Source organism: Cololabis saira, chromosome 11 (assembly GCF_033807715.1).
Source record: "Cololabis saira isolate AMF1-May2022 chromosome 11, fColSai1.1, whole genome shotgun sequence".
NCBI classification, from domain to species: domain Eukaryota; kingdom Metazoa; phylum Chordata; class Actinopteri; order Beloniformes; family Belonidae; genus Cololabis; species Cololabis saira.
Window position 1 is genome coordinate 41,613,170 of NC_084597.1, and position 15,541 is coordinate 41,628,710.

Sequence of the window (15,541 nt, forward strand, 5' to 3'; positions counted from 1 at the left end):
ACCGGTGATCAAACCGACAGATTTGGCTGAAAATCTCGGAGGGTGAAGCTGGTCCGACCTGGGACAGACCCCTAAGGACCCAGCTCCCAAACCACCCGGGAACCTGGATGATTTAACCCGGATCCGCTCCGCCGCGGCGCCGCGTCCGACTGCCTGAAGGAAGCACCGCTCCAGCCTGCGGAGAGAGTTGGTTGTGGGCGTGGTTTCAGCAGCGGAGGCTGAACCTATGGAAATCTGCTCCCGACGGGAGCAGATTCTAATCGGCTCAAAAAAAACCACGTGACACTGGGGGACTCTGTCCGGCGGGGGTCAGAGAGCTTGCAGAAATTTATGGTATTTTGTCTCCCCTGTGCGGGCAGGGTGAGGGGAGACCCCTTTAAATATCCACTGAGCTTACATCAAATACATCAAAACACAACAATAAAAAACACTTTTCTGAACTTATCAATATGACTCTGTCCTTCACAGGATAAGAAAAATGGAATAGAATTGTTTTTTTTTTTCTCTTTATCGCATAATGTTCACAAAGTGTAATCCAATTCATGTCATGGGTAGTGTATTTTGAAGGATCAAATACTCAACATCCCATATTATCCATTTAGCGTGGCACCCCGGCGAGAACTGCAAAAGTAACTTTCTCCCCGTAGATAGATCTTTATTGTCATTATCACTATGTACAACGGAATTAAAAGTGCTCTCCAGTCGGCGCATCATATATTCACCCCTCCACACGTACATCAACACACGGACATTACAAGAACTTTCATCAACATACAATCTTTTTTTTTGTTATTGCACATTAGCTCGTGTTTTTGTTAAGAGTGGTTATAGGGCTTGGTCACCAAGGTGCATTCTGGGACGCGGCGGCCGTGTTGGCAGCCTCGTGAGTGTAAACAAACAGCAGTGTAGTAGCAGTGTGGAAGCACCAAATGAACAAACGGAACACAAAAAAAAGTTGTTAAAATGCCGGAAAGCAAGTTGAATTTACCATTATTTTACTGAGAAAATAATGATTATTAACGGTTTGGATCCATATGAAATCCCTACTAAAGAGTGGACCTCCTCGGAGCTCCTCCTTGGAGCTCCACTCTTTAGTAAGGACCTACTGCCGCAGCTCTGCACAACCCACGTCTTAGGCTACCTTGTTTAGGAGTGTTTGGCAGCTGATTTGGTAAATGTTTGACTCGCCATGTGTTTCAATACATTTGTATAATAGTACAACATACAGTACATGTTTTGTATTACTCTTACTAAGTTTCTTTTCTTTTTTTTGGCTGCTATATTATGCGGAAGAGGCTCCGAGGTGTGAGCAATATTTTTATTTTCCTCGTGGGATTATTTTTTTCCTCTGCAGCTACAAATAGAGTTAATATTTTTTCCTCAACAAACTAGTTTTATCTGAAGATTTGGGTTAATCGCAGCGCAGAGAGCTGGCCAGCAACTGCGTTTAGCTGGAGAAGTGGGGAATAAAACCCGTGTGAATGATCCGACCCCGGTCTGTGTGAGTGTTTGTGGTTTACTGAGGAAGGTTATGTTTGGTCGTCTTACAGCCGCGATCCAAGCAAGCCGACGAATCTTTTACTCTTTTACTCTGTTATCTCAGATAATTGGCCTCCATGGTTCTGCCTCCAAGCAGGAAAGCGGTGAAAAGTTAAAGCATTATTGGTCTTTTCCCCACGTCTGTTATGTGTGGAGCTGCTGCAGCTACAACACAGCAACGGGTTACCATGGTTACAGAATAACGAAAAGTACTGTAGCGGCCCGCTACACGGCCCCTTTAAGAGTGACTGAAGGCGGGACTTCCGGGAGACGTTAGGTTGGCGGAGAGACACGGGTTGAACCGGAAGTGTTTGTGTGAGCGGGGGTCAGTTCCGACCGTTGAGTCTTGGGGATGAGTGCTTTTGACTTGTGTCTGACTGAAGCTGTCTAAGAAAACGTGGATACTTGGAAATACCTGGCCTTTTTACTCTGCTTATGTTTCCGGGAACATTACCCTGGTGTCAGAAGTAAACCTGAACTTTCAATCGGACAGTCACTGAGACGTAAGTGTTTAACATCCGTTAAGCTAGCTGGCTTAGCTTCAGTTAGCATTAGCTAGACTCGCAAGACAACATGGATGGACTGAAAATTAAGACTGAGCCGCAGAACAACGCGGATTACGGGCTACCAGGACCCTCGGACATGCCGCGGCTGTGGCCAGCCTGGGCACATTTTACGAAGGTGCCCTGCCCCGGTGCTGAAAGCCCTCCAGAAGCAGGGAAACGCCCCGGGGTCCGCATAGACGGGGATATGCGGGCCCCCACTTACACTGCTGCCCCATCGTCGCCAGCCCAGGCCTGTGGTCCAGCGGAGGGAGCCCAACGCTGTAGGGGCTCCATCCCCCCCAGAAGTAGATGACAGCGGTGCTCCACCTGTCGTGGTGGGGTGGATCCGTGGGGGCTCCGGTGGTGAGGGCTCCTGCCACGTCGCTGTCACCGTCCAAGGGGTGCCTACAGCTGGCCTGGTGGACACCGGGTCGTCGGTGACACTGGTGAGGCCGGACGTTCTGCCCAGCGAGACATTTCTGCAGCCTACAGCGGTGCGGCTCCGCACAGCCACAGGTCAACTGACCCCCGTGGTAGGGAAGGGGCTGATGTGGTTGTGCGTGGGTGGCAGACGTGTTCGCCATCTGGTTTGGGTGGCGGATGTGCAGGACTGCTGCATCCTGGGATTGGACTTCCTCCGGGACACAGGGTTTCTGCTGGACATGGGTATGGGTACACTCAGCTTCCTGGGGGGTCCCACAGTTTTCATGGGCCCTCTGGCTTCCAGCCCCTGCCCTGCTCCCCTTCCCCCCGTGTTTGCTGCTGGGGTGGATCGACCCCTAGCAGCTCCGTCCGACGGCCCTCGCCAACAGCTGTCTCCTCTGGCCCCTGTATTCACCCCGTCGCCCACCTCTGACTCTTCCCCTTGGCCGTGCCTCCCCAGGTGGGGGAGGAGGCGTCGACGGACACTGGGTACCTCCAGTGCCGGTCAACAACTGCGGCCCTGCCTGGCGGCGACAGGGGTGAGCTGCCTTCCGGGGTGTGGAGAGAGGAATACGGAGACTTAGAGAAGAGTCAACAGGAGCAGCTGAGACAGCTGCTTTGGGAGTTCCGGGGCTGTTTTGCGGCGAGGGAGAGTGAGGTGGGTAGGACCGATATGGCGGAGCACGTGATAGACACTGGTCTGGCGCCGCCCATGAAGTGCTGCCCGCGCCGCCTCCCTCTCGCCCGTCAGCAGGCGTGTGACAAGTTCTTGGATGAACTGTTGCAGGCGGACATTATTGAGCCATCGGACAGCCCGTGGGCGTCACCTGTGGTCATGGTCGCGAAGAAGAATGGAGACTGGCGGTTCTGTGTGGATTATAGGTGGTTGAACGACGTGACCACGAAGGACTCTTACCCGCTTCCTCGCATCGACGAGTCCTTGGACCTGGTGTCTGGGTCCTCGTGGTTCAGCACCCTGGACCTCAAGAGCTGCAAGTCTGCTTTCTGCACCGGACAGGGGCTATGGCAGTTCAAGGTCCTCAGCTTCGGGCTTTGTAATGCTCCCGCCACTTTCGCCCGTCTCATGGACAAGGTGGTGGCTGGTGTCCCCTGCCAGGAGTGCCTGGTGTTTCTCGATTACTTTTTAGTTCACGGCAGCTCCTTTGAGGTGGCCCTGGGGTCCTTGAGAGTTCTGGAGAGGCTCAGAGCTGCGGGGCTGACGTTACACCCTGAGAAATGCCACTTCATGTGCAGGGAGGTGTCGTTCTTGGGGCACGAAGTGGGCGCGGAGGGTATCGGCACCATGAATGACAAGGTGCGGGTCGTGGAGGAATGGCCTACCCCAAGCGACCAGAGTCAGCTGAAGAGTTTCATCGGACTGGCCTCGTACTACAGGAGACACGTGCAGGGTTTTGCCACCATTGCATCGCCCTTATACAGGCTGCTGGAAAAGGACAGAGACTTAATCTGGTCTGAGCCGTGCGAGGAGGTGTTCCTCAGTCTGAAGTGGGCCCTGTGTGAGGCTCCAGTGCTCGCCCCGCCTGACCCCACACTGCCCTTCATACTGGACACTGACGCTAGCAGCGTGGGGGTGGGGGGCATTCTCTTGCAGCAGTGGCCAGAGGGGGAGAAATTCGTGGCGTACTTTAGCCAAATGCTCAACAAGGCTGAGCGGAACTATTGCGTCACCCGCCGGGAGCTCCTGGCAGTAGTGCTCTCTGCCAGGCACTTCAAATACTACCTGTGCGGCGTCCCCTTCATTGTGAGGACTGACCACTCGGCCCTCCAGTGGTTAATGACTTTCAGGGAGCCGGAGGGGCAGGTCACCAGGTGGCTGGAAGAACTGCAGGAATACGTCTTCAAGATAGAGCACCGGCCAGGTGTTCGCCACTCCAATGCGGATGCCCTCTCACGCCGACCGTGTGCAGCAGATGGTTGTCGCCCCTGCGAGAGGAGAGAAGCGCGAGAGCTGGAACGGCGGATGGAGGGGGAGGAGTGTGCAGCCATCAGAAGAGTCGAGGGAACTGCATACAGTGACAGACGCCAAATGGAGAGCTGAACAGGAGAGAGACCCAGACCTGCAGCACGTCTTGCGGTGGGTGGAGACCCAACAACGTCCACCATGGGAGGAGGTGGCGCCCTTTTCCAAGGCAACCAAGGGTCTTTGGTCTATGTTTGACTCACTGCGGTTGTCCGGAGGAGTGCTACAGCGGGCGTTCAAGACAGCAGCCACCGGGGAGGAGCGGTGGTAGGTGGTGGTCCCTCGAGGCTTCCAGGAGGAGGTGCTGAACGCCATGCACGGAGCGGGTGGGTCTGGACACTTTGGGGTAACCAAAACAGTTTGCCGTCTTCGACAGAACTTCTACTGGGGGCGGCAGAAGAGAGACGTTGCTGACTTCTGTCGTCGCTGTGACCTCTGTGTTGCCCGCAAGGGCCCCACCTGGCGCTCGCAAGCAGTTCGCAGTTCCTGGTGGGGTGCCCCATGGAGAGGGTGGGGATAGACATTACGGGGCCTTACCCACGCCCTGATGGCGGCAACCGCTATGTCCTCTCTGCCATAGACTATTTTACGAAGTGGCCGGAGGCGTACGCCATCCAGACCAAGAAGCTGAAACGATCACCAACGCTCTCGTGGAGGGCATGATTAGCCAGTTTGGTGTCATGGAATCCCTTCACAGCGATCGGGGGACGAACTTTGAGTCTCGGGTGTTCGCTGCCATGTGCAAACGCCTTGGCATACACAAGACTCGCACTACCCCATTACACCCTCAGAGTGACAGGCTGGTGGAGAGATTCCACCGGAACATGGGAGATCAGCTTGCAATCGTCACCTCCCGTCACCAGCGGGACTGGGATGAACACCTGCCCCTGGTGCTTATGGCGTGCCGCTCTGCAGTGCAGGAGTCCACGGAGTGCATGCCGGCTCTCCTCATGCTGGGGCAAGAGCTCCGCACGCCGGCTGAGCTGGTCTTCGATCGCCCACCAGATGCCCCGGCCGTTCCTGCCGGGCCGGAGTATGCCAGGAAACTGCAGGACCGCCTGGACTCAGCACACAGCTTCGCCCGGGAGCAGCTGCGGGAAGCCGCAGTGAAACAGAAACGCTGCTACGACGTGAAGTCTCGGGGCCGGGACTTTGTGCCAGACGAGCTGATCTGGGTCTACAACCCGGTATGCAAGAAGGGACGGAGCCCGAAGCTGGACAGCAAATGGACTGGTCCCTGCAAGGTACTGGGGAGGCTGGGAGAGGTTGTTTACCGGGTACAGATGCCTCCCCGGGGGCGGAGGGTGGCCCTCCACAGAGACAGACTGGCCCCGTACAGGGGGGGGCCTCCGTCCCCAAACCAGAATGCACCGGCGGCCTCTCCCCCTTCCCCAGCTGCCCAACACCCTTCTTGTTCTCCTCCCTCGTTGCCCCTGCCCCGTTCCCGCTCTGACTCATCCCCCTCCCCTGCCCCTGTTACTCTGGCTTCGACCCCCGTGAGGTCTCGACCGTGGAGGCAGGCTAGGCCTCCGGCCCGTCTGAATGACTATGTGGTGTCCTCTGGGGCGCTGGTGTGACTTGGACTTTTGAAAAAAAAAAAAAAGATTTTTTTTGAAGTGTAGAAAACTTTCTGCCTCAAGCCCCACAATACGATTTGACGTACATGCACGAAAATCGCTACACACCTGTATCATGTCGCAACTTAAAGAAAAGTCTCTTGGCGCCATGGCCGAAACCGAACAGGAAGTCGGCCATTTTGAATTAATCGTGTAATTTTGGCGCAATTTATGCCATTCCTTCGGCAGTTAATACGGCCCGAACCATAATGTGCACCCAGGTGTGTTATACATCAAAATGTTCGTCTCCATCCTGCGACAATGCGCATTACTTTTCTCTTTCAAAAGCGTTACCGTGGCGACGCCAGACGCCAAAAAGCGCGACCCCCCTTCTTCTGATTGGTCCATATTTGATAGTTCCCCAAAAGTCACCAAATTTTGCACACAAGCCAGGCCTGGTGATAAATTTGATATTTCATGGTTTGCATTAATGGGCGTGGCAAAATGGCTCAACAGCGCCCCCTAGAAAACTTTGTGCCTTAAGCCCCACAATACGGTTTGACGTACATGCACGAAAATCGGTACACACCTGAATCATGTCACAACTTAAAGAAAAGTCTACTGGCGTCATGTCCGAAACCGAACAGGAAGTCGGCCATTTTCAATTAATCGTGTAATTTTGGCGCAATTCATGTAATTCCTTCGGCAGTTAATAATGCCCGAACCGTAACGTGCACCCAGGTGTGTTAGACATCAAAATGTGTGTCTCCATCCTGCGACGACGCGCAATGCTTTTCTCAGTCAAAAGCATTACAGTGGCCTCCCCATTACCTCCCCTTCATCTGATTGGTCCATATTTGATGGTTCCTACTTTCTACCATAACCTTTCAATGGTTTGATATAAAGAGTATTGAGTCGGTATTGAGTCCTTGACCATAATTGGTGAAAATTAGCCCTGCCCCTTATTCTGATTGGTTGTCCGTATTTTCTGCTATAACTTTTGAATGGTTTGACATAGAGAGTCGTGGGTGGTGTCATCGGACTCGGTTTTGACCCCTTCACCTTAATTGGTGCAAATTAGCCCCGCCCCTTCTTCTGATTGGTCGATATGTGATAGTTCCAATTTTCTGCAGAACTTTTGAATGGTTTGACATAAAGACTCGTGGGTGGTGTCATCAGACTCAGTTTTGAGTCCTTGAACATAATTGCTGCAAATTAGCCCCACCCCTTTCTTCTGATTGGTCGATATCTGATAGTTCCTACTTTCTGCCATAACTTTGGAATGGTTTGATATAGAGAGTCGTGGGTGTCATCCGCTAAATGTCCAGGCCTGAAGAATCTACATGCAAGTCATACAAGCTTCCACTGCAGCCTGAACGTGCACAAGGGTACGAGGGCCCGTTCATCGTTGCTTGCAGCTTTAATTTGGTCTCTTTTCTGGCAACGGGAGTGGTGGAGGTGTTCCACTGTGGAGCGAGGGCAGCGGTGCTGATGAGTCCTGACCCTCTGGAGGTCTTTCCTCTGAGCTGCTGTAGAGCTGCTGGACCATATGCAGATACAGTAGGTCAGAATACTCTTGATGGAGGCTTGGTAGAATGACACCAGCAGCCTCTGTTACCCCTTTTACACTGGTGCTAGAGCCGGTTCGCGGTTGGTTCTAACTAAGAACCGTTTGATTTTACACAAGCTGGTTAGTGGCCAGAGAGCCACGTCATCACGTCACCACTCCCTCTCGTTTTCATCCCCACCCTGATCAGGAAGCTGAGAGCCAAAAGCTGCTTTAATTTCAGCTGTAGCGCTTTTAATATGGCACTCAGAGCCGCCTGGGAGATTTGCGAGGCCCTGTGCGAAATGGCGGGGGGGGGGGGGGGGGCCCAAATTTTGGGGTTTTTCGGGTCGGATCGGGTGTCTATATGCGCAATTTTAACTCTCTAATTAGCAAAATACTGGATACCTTCCCCTGCCTCATCATCATTTGTATGGGGGTATTATTGTTCCAATATTATTTGTGTGTGCGTATCTCAATCTGTGTGTGCGTAAAAAGATTTGTGTGTCTGTATTCAGATTTGTGTGTGCGTGAAAAGATTTGTGTGTTTGTATTCAGATTTGTGTGTGCGTAAAAAGATTCGTGTGTCTGTATTCATATTTATGTGTGCGCAAAAATCCGCCGGTAGCTCTCGATTGGCTGTCTTTGTACACGTGGATTTTGACACAGTTCTGCCGCGGCAAATCTGTAAAAAGATCTGTGTGTAAAACGATTTGTGCGTCCGTAACTTTTCCTTTGCCCTGAGCTCGGACTCACAGGCTCTCGCCAGGCTACAGCAATGCAGCCTTCACACCACTATTCGGCGCGTAGCACTCAGTCAGTACGTTCACCTGCAGCAGTTCCATCGGGGTTTTGATCATATTAGACATTGTTTGGACTTTAAAACTGCATGCAACACTTGAACCGCATCTACTTCGGACCTATGTCGGACATTTAGTAATCGGGTTGCATATGGAGTAAGATAACTTCCAAAAAGATGTGTCCATGTTATAACTATTCGTATTCGTAATGATAAACATTTGTATGTAAATAAAAAAGTTGTACCCAAAATTCTGCTGACACGCACATGAGTCTGATAAATTATTAGGGTTAGGATTGTTTTTATATGAGTAAGAAATTAGGTAAGAAATTGACCTTTTACGTCTCATTTATTCATTCACACGCACTAATATACTTGGGAAACAGTTAGGCACCAAATATAATATATTTATTTTCTCAGATGGCAAAAATAAGAACTTTATTGATAGGACATAGGAGTAATTCATGTTATATCAGCTATAGAGAACAAGGTAGCGCCGAAAAACAATATATAGCCTATCCCCCCTCACAAAAATAAGAAAAATATATTTTCTCATCAACAAAGCATATTTTACATAAACATATTTAAAAATTAGTAACATTTCTTTAGATTTTTTCAGTTCTTTTATTGTCTGAAAAATGGTTCAAATGTGTTATTTTGTTATTTGAAAAAATTTAAATTTGTTTTGTTGTTGAGAAAATATGTTTCTCTATTCTTATTTTTGTGAGGGGGGATAGACTATTGTTTTTTTTTCAGCACTACTACTATAGCTGATATAACATGAATTACTCCTATGTGGGATCAATAAAGTTCTTATTTTTGCCATCTGAGAAAATAAATACCGTATTTTCTGGACTATAAGCCGCTACTTTTTTCATAGGTTTTCAACCATGCGGCTTATACAAAGGTGCGGCTATTCTGTGGATTTTTCTTCCACCGCTCGGGCGCTCTAACCGGAATTAGAATAAAAACTAAGACAAAATAAATGCAAAGAAGAATACGCTACTTCTTCTTTAGCAGATAGAAGTAGGTAGAAGCAGATTTCAAACAGATAAATAGATAAATAAATACTGGTTATTTTCTCTTGGTTCTGTCCAGTTTTAATCAGCAAAGTTGCTGCCGTGTTAAAAGACACTGTTAGGAAAGGATCTATTTAGGTACAAACATGTACATCATTTACAGTTCAAAATGGTTCTGTACATGTAGTAAATGTCTAATCTAACAACATAAATATTTGCGGCTTGCATATTTTTTTTTTAAATAGAGCGGATGCGGCTTATATACAGGTGCGGCTTGTATATCTTTTTTTTATTGTTTTTTTAAAAATAGAGCGGATGCGGCTTATATACAGGTGCAGCTTATAGTCCAGAAAATATGGTAAATAAAATAAATAAAAAATAAAAAATAAATACAAATATTATATTTGGTGCCTAACTGTTTCCCAAGTATATTAGTGCGTGTGAATGAATAAATGAGACGTAAAAGGTCAATTTCTTACCTAATTTCTTACTCATATAAAAACAATCCTAACCCTAATAATTTATCAGACTCATGTGCGTGACAGCAGAATTTTGGGTACAACTTTTTTATTTACGTACAAATGTTTATCATTACGAATACGAATAGTAATAACATGGACACATCTTTTTGGAAGTTATCTTACTCCATATGCAACCCGATTACTAAGTGTCCGACATAGGTCCGAAGTAGATGGGGTTCAGGTGTTGCATGCAGTTTAAAAGTCCAAACAATGTCTAATATGATCAGAAACCCGATGGAACTGCTGCAGGTAAACGTACTGACTGAGAGCTACGCGCGGACTAGTGGTGTGAAGGCTGCATTGCTGTAGCCTGGCGTGAGCCTGTGAGTCCGAGCTCAGGGCAAAGGAAAAGTTACGGACGCACAAATCGTTTTACACACAGATCTTTTTACAGATTTGCCGCGGCAGAAGTGTGTCAAAATCCACGTGTGCAAAGACAGCCAATCGAGAGCTCCCGGCTGATTTTTGCGCACACATAAATATGAATACAGACACACAAATCTTTTTACGCACACACAAATGTGAATACGGACACACAAATCTTTTTACGCACACACAAATGTGAATACAGACACACAAATCTTTTTACGCACACACAAATCTGAATACAGACACACGAATCTTTTTACGCACACACAAATCTGAATACAGACACACAAATCTTTTTACGCACACACAGATTGAGATACGCACACACAAATAATATTGGAACAATAATACCCCCATATTATAGCCTATACCATTTTGTAGTTTGGAACTGAACCGGAATCGTCTTTTATAACAACATCCTGCGGTTCAGGGAGTTCTTCAATGAATTCAAATTGTTTCATATCCCCGGTATATACTGACCCGTTCTTCATTCTGCATCTCTGTTTCTTTGCTTTTTGTTCAGAAACCCCATCCTGTTCAGAGACCAATGCCGTTTCAGTGGTTGGTACCGGTTTGGACAACACTTCTGGTTCAGGGTCTCCCACTTTTGCAGCACCGACCTCAGACTGGTCACCTTTTTCACTGAGTTCCAACATATTGTTGTTTTCGGGTCCAGGCTCTGATGGTGACGCTTTCTCTGTTTCTAGTTGAGAAATATCTTCTGGTTTGGAGACCAATTCCTTTTTATTGGCCCCCACCAGCTCAGAGACCCTCTCTGGTTCGGAAACTCCCACTTTTGTAGCCGACTCTTCTGTTGGTGCACCATCTTCTGGTTGAGGGAGCTGTTCAGTGACCTGATTGGCCTTTCTCTTCTTTCTGCGTCGACGCTTCCTTGCTTTTTTCTCAGAAACCCCATCTTGTTTGTAAACCAATTGTGTTTCAGTGGTCTGTTTGAGCTCCGAGACCTCTTCTGGTCCTGACACTCCCACTTCTTGTTCAGAGACCCCCTGTGGTTCTGAAGTTTCTGTTTCTGCAAATACATGGTTCCTGTCTGGAATAAAATCCTCTGACGTAGGGACTTCACTGTGGACTTCTGCTGGGAGATTTGAGAGCTCCTTTTCTTCTGAGACATTTTCAAAAGCAGAATCCTCAGTTTGACATGAGACACTTATTATTTCTGAGACGTTTTGTGTTGCAGAAGACTCAGGTTCATCTGCACTTATCTCAGACGTTTCCAGGGCAGACTTCAGTTCTACTGCAAGCTCTGTAAACTTTAACTCTACACTTTGTTTTAGCATTTCCTGTGCATCCAGTTTAGAGATCAGTTCAAGATTAGAGCTGGTCTCTTCTTCCAGTTGCTTTTTTAAGTTCTCTATTTCGTCCAGGACTGCCTTATGGGCCTCTGCGTGTTTGGACCTAATTTCACCGTCCTCTTCTTCAAGCGTTTTGGAGGACTGAAGTAGATCCTCAATAATGCCTTCGCACTGATAGAGTTCTTCTTTGTAGACCAGCGTGAGCTGGCGTTCAGCCTCCAAAGGAGTTTCAGCTTCTTTTGTTTTTTTCAAATAGACAACGAATCCTTCTCTGCTGAATCTGGTTGAGGGAGGTGTTCAGTGACTTGATTGGCATCTTCAGATTGTTCTGCCTTTCTCTTCTTTCTGCATCGACGTTTCTTTGCTTTTTGCTCAGAAACCCCATCTTGTTTGTAAACCAATTGTGTTTCAGTGGTCTGTTTGAGCTCCGAGACCTGTTCTGGTCCTGACACTCCCACTTCTTCTTCAGAGACCCCCTGTGGTTCTGAAGTTTCTGTTTCTGCAAATACATGGTTCCTGTCTGGAATAAAATCCTCTGACGTAGGGACTTCACTGTGGACTTCTGCTAGGAGATTTGAGAGCTCCTTCTCTTCTGAGACATTTTCAAAAGCAGAGTTTCAGCTTCTTTTGTTTTTTTCAAATAAACAAGCAAATCCTTCTCTGCTGAATCTTTAAAGTATTTTTCCTGAGTGAGAAAGAAATCCTTTTTCGCCAGCTTCTCCTTAAAAGGAACCCTGGCTATTAAGACATGTAGGTCTTAAAAGATAAATGTTGGTATCAATTATAACAATGTGATATAAAAAACCTTTTTGATGTCTTCGTTTTTATAAAATTTGAAAATATAATTTAACTAGTAGGTCGCCATTGTTGTTTACATTCTGGGTAGTGACGTCAGACGGTGGCACCTGCTGGCCCCCGTCCACAGTTTTGACACCCAGAAACAGATGAAAACACAGCTAAACAGGTGACGGCGCACCAGAAACACAGATCAAAACACAGCTAAACATTAAGGTGACGGCGCACCTACAAAAAAGTAAAAAAAAAAAAAAAAAAAGTGCCGCACCATAAAGCATGAACTACAAAAACACCATAAAACTCAGATAGACTAACCGACCACACGTTTCAACTAGCAGATAGACGATGCTACAATAAAAACCCCAGCCAGATCTGGTGTCATTAAATTAGATAAAGATGTTCTTGCCTATTTGAAGCGAAGTCTGCGCCTCCCGTTTCGTCAAAGTTCCGGGCCAGTCCCCTCAGCCTCTGGTTGGTCATCACCCAGCACCGAGGCCGGTTTTAGGGGGGGGCAGGGGTGGGCTATGCCCACCCAAACGTGCATATTGCCCACCGGCGTCTCCATCCCGGCGGCGGCGAGAGCGGAGAGCGGATGGCGGTGCGCTGCAGGCTCTAAAGCCCCGGCTACGCCGTCTACGGCGTAGGCTACGCCGTAGGCTACACCGTCTACGCCGTAGGCTACGCCGTCTACGCAGGAGCCTAATGCACTGGTAAGATGCGCACGACATTGATCATTTTTGCAGATCTCCCGTGCATCACAGAACTTTGATCCAGTTTGCCTGAACCGAGACGTCTTATGGGCTCCCTCGTCAGCCTCCACGGCCGGGAGAGTGCTGCTCATCTATGTTTTGGATACCTGTCCCAGTTAAACTAACGCGGCTTATCTTCCCAGAGCCACCGCTCTACGTCATCGCCCCCAGAATGCATTGCGCAGGTAAAACATGGCGCCTCCCGCAGGTCAAAATATGTGATAAACATTGTAGATTTTTAAAGCAATTAGATTATTTTATGTGTTTCTAACAACATATTTTAGTATAAGAGAACAATTGTGGCTAATTAGGGACTACATGTCTTAATAGCCAGGGTTCCTTTTAAATGTTTCCAGCTCATCTAGTGGTCCATAGACGGGTAAACCTTTACTGGTGTTCCCCTGCTTCTGAGCAGAGGGTTGGTAATATGTCCTCTTTCTATTTTCATTTCCAGAGTCGACCGTTGCACGGGTAGCAGGGGCTCTGGGCTTTTCCAGCTTGATCCCCCTTCTTTGAGGAGTAATAACGGGAGTAGACGCCACCACAGGGCATATCAATTTTAGACCTGAGAACAATGAGATTTCCTTTCTTTGTTTGTTTCAAATTGATTTTTGTATACGAGTGAATGATTAACTAGTGAAAACATATGTTCAATTTATGAAACAGTTTATTTTTATCAAGGTGGTGCTTCACCAAGAACAAATCAGTGCAATTTGCTATAAAGTGCAGTAAATTAAATATATGCAGTATGCACATGGAATGAGACAAGTAGCCTATACAAGGACCTTCTGTAAACAAAACTTAAATATAACAAAATACTTTCAACTGTTTCAAGTACATTTCAAAAAACAAAGCACGCTTCCATCCATCCGTTTTTTAAAACAAAATTTACCATCCACGGGACCAACGAGACCCTTTTCGTCTGCGACTTCATTCATCTTTAACGTGTGTGGTAACAGCTTAGCTTGTGTAATGAAGCCAAATGCTACCGTTGTCATGTTCTGGGTCTCTGGAAAGCGTCTAGAGACAACATCTGTTGTATTAGACGCTATACAAATAAAATTGAATTGAATTGAATTGAAAATTGAATTGTCTCACCACATGGCGTCTGACTGTTGCACCATTTTCATGTCTGTAAAATGCGTAGAAACAGTATTTCATCTGAGAGATTGTCTGTATGGTGCCTAAAAACATTATTTCATTACAGTAATAAGTTAGTAAATGTGTTGATTAAAATATGAGTTAAAAAAAGATAAATGTATTTCATTGAAGTTACAATCCATGTGGTACATTGGTTAAAATATAATTTACATTATTAAGAAATGGATAAAGAATAATTTAGTTGTTGAAACTAAAAGCATATTATGCTCTTATTTATTTATGTCATAATATACAGGTGAAGGTTGGAAAATTTTAATATATTTCAAAACTACGTGAAAAGGGAGAGCCTTTATTTGTTATAATTTTGATGATTATGGCTCACAGCTTATGAAAGCCCCAAATAAAAAAATCTAAAAAAATTAGAATGTTTTATGAAATGAATAAACAATTCAATCATCAAAATGATAACAAATAAAGGCTTAAAATATCTTGCTTTGCATGTAGACTAGGTAATATATGAGTTTCACCTTTTAAGTTGAATATAAATGAACTTTTACACCATATTCTAATTTTCCGACCTTCACCTGTATGAATATTCTACATCTTGGCGGATGTGGACGTACATACATAGGAGGATATTTCAGTTGCTATATGGTTGCCTGTCTGTACAGTCATGCAAGTTCAATGCTATTAAAGCACTTTAAACTTTAAATCAAAGCATTTTGTTTTTTCATATAAAATAAATACATTTCTATGTATTTTAGAAGTTTTGGGGATGTCCCTTTTTTTGGTGCCTGCGCTGCTGAAATGGGGCATCCCTTATTTGTATTTCTTAAAGGTGGCAACCTTTATGATGTTCCAATGATGCCTGCATCCGCCTGATGTAACATCATTCTTCAAGTGCTACTCAACTTGAGCAGCACTTGAAGAAGTCTTTGTAGAGGGTTGGAAAATGACCTCTATTAAAAACAAAGTAAATGTTGACACCCCCCTTATTTCATTTTTTTTGAAAACTTAAAAAGCTACAACATAAACAGTCTACATTTCGTTTCATTTCATTTAAATGCTATAATATTTTGCGACACTAGGTGTCACTATAATGCAGGCATGTCAAACTCAGTTTGGCTCTGGGGCCGGATCCAGACTTTCTGTTCTCAGGTGAGCCGGATCAGTGAAAGAGTGTCAACTCCAAATATTTAGCTTTGTTTTTCAGTACTATGCTTTATCATTCAGCCTACATTCGTAGCCTGCCCTACATACTATAAGCATGGATAGCAAGGGATCT